Source organism: Zootoca vivipara, chromosome 7 (assembly GCF_963506605.1).
Source record: "Zootoca vivipara chromosome 7, rZooViv1.1, whole genome shotgun sequence".
Lineage (NCBI taxonomy): Eukaryota > Metazoa > Chordata > Lepidosauria > Squamata > Lacertidae > Zootoca > Zootoca vivipara.
In genome coordinates, this window is record NC_083282.1 from 93,251,923 (window position 1) to 93,262,888 (window position 10,966).

The 10,966-nt window shown below is 47.8% G+C and overlaps 1 long non-coding RNA gene across 1 annotated transcript; it reads left to right on the forward strand.

Moving 5' to 3' along the window:
* The first annotated feature begins 2,224 nt into the window (after positions 1-2,224).
* LOC118089385 (uncharacterized) lies at positions 2,225-6,180 on the forward strand. Its single transcript, XR_004693113.2, has 3 exons — positions 2,225-3,028; positions 4,224-4,376; positions 4,977-6,180. It is a non-coding gene; the product is annotated as an uncharacterized LOC118089385 (long non-coding RNA).
* Positions 6,181-10,966: the final 4,786 nt, after the last annotated feature.

The following is a 10,966-nucleotide window of genomic DNA, read 5'->3' on the forward strand; positions in this document are numbered from 1 at the left end:
ATGGGCCTCTGTGGCTTGCTGGTTTGTATTTTTCTTTTCTTTTTAAAGCAATAAGTAAAAACAGTAATAAAAATAGCACAAGAATTTGCAACTGTGCATTTGCACTGAAAATGCAAGCAGAACTTGCCTGACATCATAATTTATTTATTTATTTATTTATTTTTGATTCAATTTATATACTGCCCTTTATCAGAAGATCCCAGGGTGGTGTACAACATTAAAAAAAACACATTACAGAACTAGGTAGGTAGCCGTGTTGATCTGACACAGTCGAGATTATATATATATATATATATATATATATATATATATATATATATATATATAATCTTGGATCCTCTGATAAAGGGTGGTATATAAATTGAATTAATAATAAATAATGATGATGATGATGATGTCAGGCAAGTTCTGCTTGCACTTTCTTCTTCAGATCTGAAGAAGTGTGCATGCACATGAAAGCTCATCCCAAGAACAAACTTACCGGTAGTTGGTCTCTAAGCAGCTACGCTACTGGACATTTTTTTAAAATTTTTAAATACTGTATATTTTTACATTACAGAACATCAGTGATAAAAAAACCAGAATAAAAGCAGAATAAAAACAAACTGACGGATAGCCTAATAATACAAATACAGATAATGCACAAATCCCACAGCTAAAAGAACTCTTGTTTTTATTTTAAATGCTTATTGTCCTCAATGCCATGAAAAAAGGGGTTTTACAATTTTGAAGTAAGTATTGCAAGCAGGGGAAGTTTAGACGTAAAAGAAACCCAGAAACGGAAGTTGAGTGAGGTCAGGGGGGGTGGGGGTGGGGAATTCAGTTTGGTAGTATTTGTTATGATGTGATTGTGATAAAAATGTAAAACCCAATTTTTAAAAAGAAGGAAGGAAGGAAGGGTTTTCTGGGGGTCGTGGTGGGGCTTTGCTTCAGGGCATACTTAGCAGCTGCATTTCCCAAAAAGGCCTGCCACTGAGTCAGCACCCATGTTATCCACACAGAACAGACCTGTGAGGTAGGTTGGGCTGAGGAAGGTCACCCCCCCCCCCGTGTGTTTCATGGCTGAGCGGGTGATTCGAACCCTGGTCTTTCTCCAGGTCCTGGTAGTCTGAAGCTATTGCACCACGATGGCTCTCCAGCCGGACCCACTGCAAGATCAAGGCTGCAGTCCCTTACCTAGGAGTAAGCTCCGCACTGAATTCAGTAGGACTGGCTTCTGAGTAGACACATAAACCATTCATAGGATTTAAAGGGGGTGGCTTTTGAGGAGGGGTCCGAAGGAAGAGGGGGTGACCTCTAGAGAGCATTTGGAGCAGCAAGGGAGCATGTTCAGAAATGTTATAAGAATTTAAGGTATGTTATAAAAATTAAGGTATGTTATAAGAATTTAAGGTCTCAAATTAAATGTTCATAAATGTACAAGGCAAACACATACATCCTATATAATAAAGTCCCTGTGTCTCTGCGTCCAGTCCCTGTGTCCCTGGGTTTGTGCTACTGCGCATGTGCCCCACGGACACAGGGACTGGACGCAGAGACTGGACGCACACACACACACACACGCTCCCCCCCCTCTGCCTCCTCCAGCCGCTGCTCCCGGCCGGACAGCGCGTCGGGGAAGTGAGGGTGGAGGCCAGCGGAGGTGAATGGGGGGAGGAAGGGCGCCTTTGAGGAGCCCAGTCCAGCTCCCACAGCCGCCGCGGCCCTGGAGCCCGATGCCGCCATCTTGGTCCGCCGTCGCCTCCTCCACCGCCTCCTCACAACCCTCCCTGGCCCGTGAGAGGAGCGGCGGGGCCGTGGCCTTCCCTCCCTCTCTGCGCTCGGCCGTGGGGGGCGTCGCCACCACCGCCTGCCAGGCAAGGCTGGGCTGTGCAGCGGCGAAGGTGGTGGTGGCGGCAGCAGCAGCAGTGGTGCCTCTGTCAATCAGGCGGACTTCCCTCCCACACGCCACACGCTTCCCAGCCAGCCGCCTGCTGGTGTATCTGCTGCCTTTTCCGGGGAGAGCGGAGCACTGGAGAGGAGGAGGGCGGATGCGCCAGGGCAAATGCCAGCGGGGCTGAAAGTTCCCTGCCGCGGGCAAGAGGGCGGCGCCGGCTGCCCTCCAATGTGGTCGGAGCCCCCTGCAGGGCACTTTGGGCAGCCTCCCGAGGCTGTGTGACGCCTGCAATGGGTTCTCCGGGCGGGATTGCCGTGCTCCTCGCCGCCACCACCTGCTGCTGCTGCTCCTGGGCGCTCCTTCTGGCCTCGGGGGTCCAGCACCCTTATCAAACTCACTGTTCTAGCACCTGTTAATTTAACAGGCTTCATGATACTAGTAAATATATAAACCACATGTCTGAAACGGTACAGGAAGACAGTCCTGAAACCATTTTGACTCTCCCAAATTGACCTCAAATGTTTCTCTGCAAGGAGGGAGGAAATGGAAAAACCTCCCCATTGTCTCTTTGCTCACAAAACCTGTCTTAAGGGCGTATCTGTGTATGAATAGGGTGAGCCTGTGACCTGGATTCAGGAACTAAGTATTTACCATCACAAAAGAATGGCCAGGCTGCCCAGGTAATGCAATCAGTGACCATTATCAGGTATCTGATTTCTGGCAGGCAGGATTTCTGCTGTGGACCGCTTCCTGTGATATATTTCTGCTGTAGACTGCCACTTCAGTGATGTATGTATGTATGGGGGTGGCGGCCTTAAGCTACAGGGTGGCAATTTCAAAAGTCTATATAAGGGCTTGCACACCAATGTTCGGGGTTCCTCCTCCCTCCTGCGTGGGGGAGGGGGTTGAGCACCCCGTTGCAACAGTTTAATAAAGATCAGGCTTACAAGTTGCTTTGCTTCTCAGTATTCTCTGGTTGGCCTCTGTTATTTCCTCCAACTGATAGGGAACTCTTAAGGACTCTATACGGGCTCTTCGATACCCCATAAGGGAAAAGGAGCAGATTTTGTTTACAACATGTAAGAGGGCAGAATTGCAGGAACAAAACTAGAGGAACTGCCTGGGAGCTTTGGAAGAATAAAGGGCAGAAAGGTAAGTTGGTTATTTATGTATTTCTTCTTCTTTGGAGATCACTCGTAGCCAAATAAGATAGTCTTCCAAGAACATGGTCTTAACAGTGTGTCTGTAAGCGACTGTGGAGGCCAATTCTAGATCCACATATCCTTCCACAGTGGGGACATAGGTTTCCGGGGATGGGGGTTGATCATGGTGAGGGTTTGCCAAACATGCCTTCCTCTTAGCACGTTTCTCCCTTGCGTCCTGAGTTTGAGCGTCTTGAAAGCCCATGACACTTTTGATAAAGGCTGTTCTCCCATTGGAGCGCTTCACAGACCAGTGTTTCCCAGTTGTCAGTGTTTATACTACATTTTTTCAATTCGTCTTGAGACAGTCTTTGAACTTCTTTTGTTGACCACCAGCATTACGCTTTCCATTTTTAAATTCGGAATAGAGTAGTTGCTTTGGAAGACGATCATCGGGCATCCGCACAGCATGACCAGTCCAACGAAGTTGATGTTGAAGAATCATCGCTTCAATGCCACTGTTGCAGCCCCTGTTTTCTTAGTCCCAAAATGGAAAACAAGCGAGGTCCCGGCCAAAGAATAATGGCAACTTAAGCTGGCAGAATATGCGCAGCTTGCGGACTTAACATATTGAATGAGAGAACAAGAAGAACATAACGTTTAGAGGAGATTGGAAGACATTTATTGAATATATGGGGGGAAATTGTGTACACTTGAAAATGTTGGCAGCATTAAGATAAATCCAAAAGTGTAAATAAGTTTTGATGGATGTAATAATGGAATATTGATTGGTATAGTTTTTGTAAAATGTGCAGGGATTTAGGATATGCAAAATGAACCATGGAAAGAGAAGAAGGGAAGCTATTGATAATTTGATTACGTTTAAATGAGTATTCTAAATTGTAAAACAGAAAATTTAATGAAAATTGCATAAAAGAAAGAAAATGAAAGGTAAGTTGCAGCGAGGTCAGGGAGCGCTCCGAAATCAGGGCCTGGACGTAGAAGGGAATGGGGAACAAATGTATGGTCTGGGGAAAAGCGGCCATCCTTTGGTCCCTTTTAGAATTTAGTTTCTATCCAGGGATTTATTGAGTGGGTGGGTTTGGCTCCTGTCCTCTGTAACTGGGGTAGTGGAGGGATTGGAAGGACATTTCCCAACAAGTTCCATGGAAAGGTGACCATTTGCCTCTCCCTTTTTCCTGTAGGATTCGATCACCCTGTAGCCGTGTAAAACTGCACTGCTCGTACCATGACGCACCACGCATTTGCTCTCTCAACAGCGATTTGCTTTGTCCTGGATTGCATGGGTGCTGTTTTGTTGCAGCAGAGTGTCGGGTGACATGCTCTTTTCCAACTTGGTGAGTATGGTTTATAATTTTGGTAAAGAAAGTACTTTGCAGATCTTACCACATTTATCCACTTTATGACCGAGCAGGAATTTAAATCCAGCCTTCTGGCATCCAAAAACATCCATTTATTCACTTCACTTTGCTGGCCCAAATGAAAAAAAACAGGACAATTCCATTTTATTTTATTTTATTTTGGGCAAATGTGTGAGGGGCTCACAAATTTTAATCTTCTTGAGAGACCAGGGTTCAAATTCCTGTTTGTTCATGAAGGTGACTGGGTACCGTTAATCTAGGGCCAGTCACCAGCTCACAGCCTAATCCAAAGTTGTTGTGAATATAATATGGAGATAAGGAGATCGATGTCCGCAACCTTGAGCTCCTAGGAGGAAAGGTGGGATATAAATTCAATAATAAATAAATAAAGTAAATTGTTTCCATCTCTCTCTCTCTCTCTCTCTCTCTCTCTCTCTCTCTCTCTCTCTCTCTCTCTCTCTCTCTCTCTCTCTCTCTCTCTTTCTTTCTTTCTTTCTTTCGTCTCTCTATCACACACACACAATTTGCCCCATTCTTCCTTGGCCCATTCTTCCATTGACACCCTTCTCTTTCCAGGATACCCCGTGATGGATTATTTGCCGCAGAAGCGGCCTCTGAATATTTGGCAGCCTGAAGTGGCGGTGGAGGGAGGATGGCTATTTCTGTGGAAACGAGTCAGCAGAACTTTTGATGAACTGGCAACTCTGCTGCATGAAGTCCTAGATTAACGTTAATGTAATTAAACAGGGGCACTTGGTTCATGAGAGGCATCTGCTAAATGCACAGAAGCAATAAAAGTGAGAAATTGTGGCTTCGCAGAGACTCGTCCCTGCCAGAAAGCCAGCCAATTGTCATTAGGAGATTGCAAGCTCTTGGCCTTAGCTGCTGCCTGAGTTCTGTGGCCGAAACTGCATTATGCACACTTAGAGCTCGTATTTGCATCATGACTGACGCCAAGTTCTTTTGCTATGGGGCAACAGACGAAGAAGCCCTAGAGAAGGGGATTCAGTGTTGTGTTAGGAATGATGCCAATGATTCTCAGAGTAGAGGACCCCTCTGTGGCTTGGGATAGGCCTAGTGGTGGCTAGTCTCATCCTGAGTGACATTTGCACCCCACCCTTGCACCCAAGCATCCATGGGGTAGCGACTGGACCAAGTTCTACCTATGGCAGCCTTCTCAAAGCTGGTGGCCTGCAGATGTTATGGACTGCAGCTCTCATCTACCTCAGCATCGTACAACTTTGCTGGCGTGGCCTGATGGGAGCTACAGTCCAAAACATTTGCTGGGCACCAGCTTGGGGAAGGCTATGCCCCACAAACCTCACGAACCAAGCAGGAGCATGAAGCCTCGTCTCCCTGGTCCAAATCCAATCCCCCGTCTGCCACATCACCACACTGGCTTGCAAATGAAAGTAGTGGCAATTGTAAAGCACCATTAAATGGGCTGCTCTATTAGGTATATATGGCAATGCCAGGAAATCCCTTGCTTGATTTCATTTGTAACATTGGCACAGCTTTTGGTACAGGTTGTTGTGCATTCCTTTTCTTGTTTTTGTATGTCCCTAATGTGTTTTATTGTGTTGTGCTGTTTTGCAAACAGCTCTGGCCATTTGACTGAAGGGCAAAGTATTAATTTCTTAAACAAAGAACCACAGTAAATGCTTCTAAAATACACTGCTTTTATAAGTACGTTTTGCAGTTTAATCAGAGACAAGAACAGGCCTTTGGACACTTGTGGAGCAATTTACTCATCCCCGCTGAAATCTTTGCGCCTTGCCCAAACTGAAATTTGAAAAGGCACCTTGACTTAAGAAGTCACATTTCAAATCTGGTGGGGAAATACACATCACCACATGGCTGAAAGCTGGGGGCAACTAGCTCTGGATGAAATTGCAGTGGTCACACCATGCATTGAAAAGCTGACACCATCTAGCTGGCTGGCAAGTCACACCCAAAATACGTAAAGCGATTTTGAGCACTGAAATGGCAGCATAACTTAATTGAAACTCAGAGAGGAAGAGCTAACCACACTTTAAAGCCACCATCACATGTTGTAGCAATTTCAGCTGTGTATGTGAGAAACCATTTGTTGCAGGTCCACCTTTGGCAATGCAGTCCCACTTAGACCTAAGTCCTGCTGCATCAAGTTAACCGTGCAAAAGGTTGGCACCTGAAAGTTGTCCCTTTTGCGCGCGCACACACACAGATCCATGCACCTCTAAATAATGCATACTTTGTCATACTCAATTCCCACTGCTTGGTTGCCACCACCTCCTGGGTGATGCACTCTGATGCTTTCTCTCTCTCTCTCTCTCTCTCTCTCTCTCTCTCTCTCTCTCTCTCTCTCTCTCTCTCTCTCTCTCTGTAACAATCCACCCATGTCAAACAGATGGGCTCATTACAAGAGAAGGGGGTTGCCTCCTTGCATTTTGGCTTAGCAGTACATCGGCTGAGAGACCACTGGAGAGAGCAGTGCAGCCAATGAGATCAGATTTCATTCTCTGGCCCGAGCACAGACTGCTCTTGCCTCTGCCGGCAGCCAAGGGAAAGTGGGATCTGTCTGCGAGAACAAAGGCAGGATTCTGCCAGCTACGTGTCACCCTCAGTAAAAGAAAAGGCTTGAGAACTGCTGCCTTAAAACTAGAGCATTTGTTAGTGTTGGCCTTCAGATAAGCAACACCTGCCGCCTGCACAGAATCTATTCTGAGGAAAGCAAGACAAGGTTCACTGTCATTCAAGAACCAGGCTTCAGCATTCAGGGTCGAACTTCTCCCAGAGAGCCTGGAGACTAGCAGCAGGTACCTGGAAAACCAGAAATACATGCACCTGGCCCCCAAAGGCTTCCCATCCCCACCTGCCCACCTCCCCGCCACTACAAACATAATAGCCCTGGGGCTAAGGACTCCTCACAAACACTTTCTTCCAGTGTTCTGACTGGCATAGAATCATAGAGTTGGAAGAGACCACAAGGGCCATCCAGTCCAACCCGCTGCCAAGCAGGAAACACCATCAAAGCATTCCTGGCAGATGGCTGTCAAGCCTCTGCTTAAAGACCTCCAAAGAAGGAGACTCCACCACACTCCTTGGTAGCAAATTCCACTGCCGAACAGCTCGTACTGTCAGGAAGTTCTTCCTAATGTTTAGGTGGAATCTTCTTTCTTGAAGTTTGAATCCATTGCTCCGTGTCCGCTTCTCTGGAGCAGCAGAAAACAACCTTTCTCCCTCCTCTATATGACATCCTTTCATATATTTGAACATGGCTATCATATCACCCCTTAACCGTCTCTTCTCCAGGCTAAACATACCCAGCTCCCTAAGCCGTTCCTCATAAGGCATCGTTTCCAGCCTCAGATCTTCCAGCAGCGGCACCAAAATCTCCCCCACGCCCTTGATGCCCCTTGTGAAAACTTTTACCTGGACCAGATCCTTCCCCAACTCATGCTGGTTTTACGATTACTTCACAACTAACCTGGCTACTCCCCTATAAGTCCCACAGTACATGTTTTTGTGTGTGCCACAAATGAACCCTGAATGCGACCCACATGTATTTGCAGATGCTGGACTTGTACATGCGGACTGGCTGGGGCTCAACACTGAGTGTCCACTTCCCGGCAAACTCAGTTTGTTGCAACGTGGTGTGTGAAGCATCCCTTCTTTACACACACTCCCCTTTCGCTCGCGTTTTGCAGAGAGATGATGACAAATTGCTGCTTGTTTGTATTCAGCTGGCACGGACGATCCGCCAATGGCCAGCCCTGTTGCTGTGCCCCTGTGCTCCTGCTAGGAATAGCAACCTAATCTTCCCTGACAGTTTGGCCACACCTGATCCTACCACGACTCAGCTGGGCTGTCCTCCCAGATAGACATCTGCCTGCAAGCCAGTTTTGCAGTCTTGACACACGACACGGACTGACATTTGGAGCTAGGAAATTGGATCTGACGAAAGGTGTGTGTGTGTGTGGTGTTAGTGGACTCTTACACTGGAAATCCAGTGGGCTGGCAGCATGGGTTAAGAGAACTCATTTGGGGAGATGGCAAAGGAGAGAGCTCTCCTCCAGCGCTTCAAATCCTTCGTTCGAACATGTTTCTCCTATGATGTCTTTGGCTTAACTCATGTAGTTAAGTTCACTGCAAGAAGTGAAGTTACAGGGAACCAGGCAGAGGGCCTTTTTGGTGGTGGCGCCTTCCCTGTGGAACACCCATCAGATGTCAAGGAGATACAGAACTACACAACTTTTAGAAGACATCTGAAGGCAGCCCTGTATCAGGAGGTTTTAAATGTCTGATGTTCTATCGTGTTTTTATATGTGTTTGAAGCTGCCCAGAGTGGCTGGGACAACCCAGCCAGATGGGCTGGTTGTTGTTGTTGTTGTTGTTGTTGTTGTTGTTGTTGTTGTTGTGAGTCCTGCACACCCAGCGACATTACCGTTTTTCCGCCAAGAAACTCAAGGTGACATGAAACACATGGTTCTCCTCCCTCTTTATTGTATCCTCACAACAGCCTGTGAGGTGGTAGGCTAGGCTGAGAGTGAACGACTGGCCCAAGCTCACTCACTGAGCTTCATGGCTGAATTTGAACCCTAGTCTCACAGGTCACAGTTGAACACTTAAACCACTACATCACACTAGCTCCCTGCCAGGTGCCGGCCACAGACACAAGGTGGCTTTCAAAGGGATTTGACGAATTCATGGAGGAGACGTCTATCAATGGCTTCAAGTCACAATGGTCACACACTGTCTCCAGGAAACAGAGGCAGGAGAGGACAATTGCCCTCATGGCCTGTTTCTGAGCTTCCCAGAGGCATCTTGGTAGCTGCTGTGGGCCACCGGATGACACACTAGAAAGTATTTAGATCTGACCCAGGAGAGCTGCTCTCACATGGTCACCATTAGCTCAGAGGGCTTTTAAGAAAGTGTTGCTAAAACAGGCGCATGGAGGAGAGGTCTTTGCAATGGCTCTTTGCTGCAATAGCGAGAAGCGGAATGGAGAGCACATCTTTGATTGCCCCCGAGTTGCTCTATCCATTTCGCTGCCGCTTAAGAGTTTCCTGGGGGCAGCTGGCTGGCCTCTGTTAGAGACAGCATAGACTCGATGGCTCCTTGGCCTGCCATCTTTCTTCTTTTCTCTTTAAAAATTGGCTGGGACAGGAAGCACAAGTGACAGAAGGGCAGGGGAATGGACAGTGACTCATGTCTCCTCTCTGCAGCCTTGGAAGTGGCGGAGGCAAAACCGGTTGTCTCGGGTGTGCAATAAGGGGCTAATTTCTCACATCATGAGCTCGTCACCATACAAGGGGGTGGGGTTTGAAGCCTTTGTTGCACGCTCACTTGGGATTTGCGAAAGGCACACGATCTATAGAGCCTTCATGTCACTCCCTCGTGTGATCTTCTTGCCGTTCTGCGGGGCTCACGCACCTCAAAGGGGTCTCTGTGACTCCTCAGACAGGGCGGGTGCTAATTTGAACATTAACTAACAGGAGGGGCTGTTTAAGCTCCGGCCTCCCAGCTGCTGCCCTGCTCAGTCCCATCAGCCCTTCTGTGGCTACCGGAGCTCAGGCCCTCATGCATTTTTAACAGAAAACACAATTAGATCATGATCGACAGGAGCTCACAAGTGCCGTATTAATGGCCAAGGAGGCTCTTACACACTTCCTTTGTCCAGGACCGTAATATACTGGGCTAGTTAGCCTGTGATGCATTAGGGCTGTTCCCCTGGCCCTCGGGCTCACACTCCCAGCTTCTTCCCTTCCTGCCGGCGTTTTTGGAGAGGCCTGACGGTGACAAATTGCTGCTTGTTTCCATTCATCCCTCATTGACAGCCTGCCAATGGTAAATCTGGCTGTTCTGCTGATGTTTCAAGGACTGGCTTGGCGCTGGTGTTTTATCACTGCTGGAAGGGCCCTCCTCTCTCTCTCTCTCTCTCTCTCTCTCTCTCTCTCTCTCTCTCTCTCTCTCACACACACACACACACACACACACACACACACACTTTGCTAGCTGCAGTTCGCATCAAAGGGCTGGTGTACTTTTCCACTGGGCTGCCGAGAAGTCGTTTCATGGAACCCGGGAAACCAGCATCAAAGGGACGGTATGCGTAGATGGTTAGCCATGCAGACAGCTGCCCCAAACCAGTGGCGTGAGCTTCCAGAGGCAAAAACCCTTTTATGCTTCAGTCAATGCGTAAAGAACACAGGGAAGGGTGGTGTGAAATCTCTGCTGCGGTGCCTGGTGTCATGTTCATATCCCCATGCCCACTTTGGGAATGGGCATAGCTCAGTGATGAGAGCATCTACCTTGCCACCAGAAGGTCTCAGCTTTAATCTCTGTTGGCATCTCCAGTAGGGTTTAGAGAGATTCCTGCCTGAAATCCAGGAGAGCCGCTGCTTCCAGTCAGTGTAGGCCAGGCATCCCCAAACTGCGGCCCTCCAGGTGTTTTGGCCTACAACTCCCATGATCCCTAGCTAACAGGACCAGCGGTCAGGGATGATGGGAATTGTAGTCCAAAACATCTGGAGGGCCGAAGTTTGGGGATGCCTGGTGTAGGCAGTACTGACCAAGATGGAGCA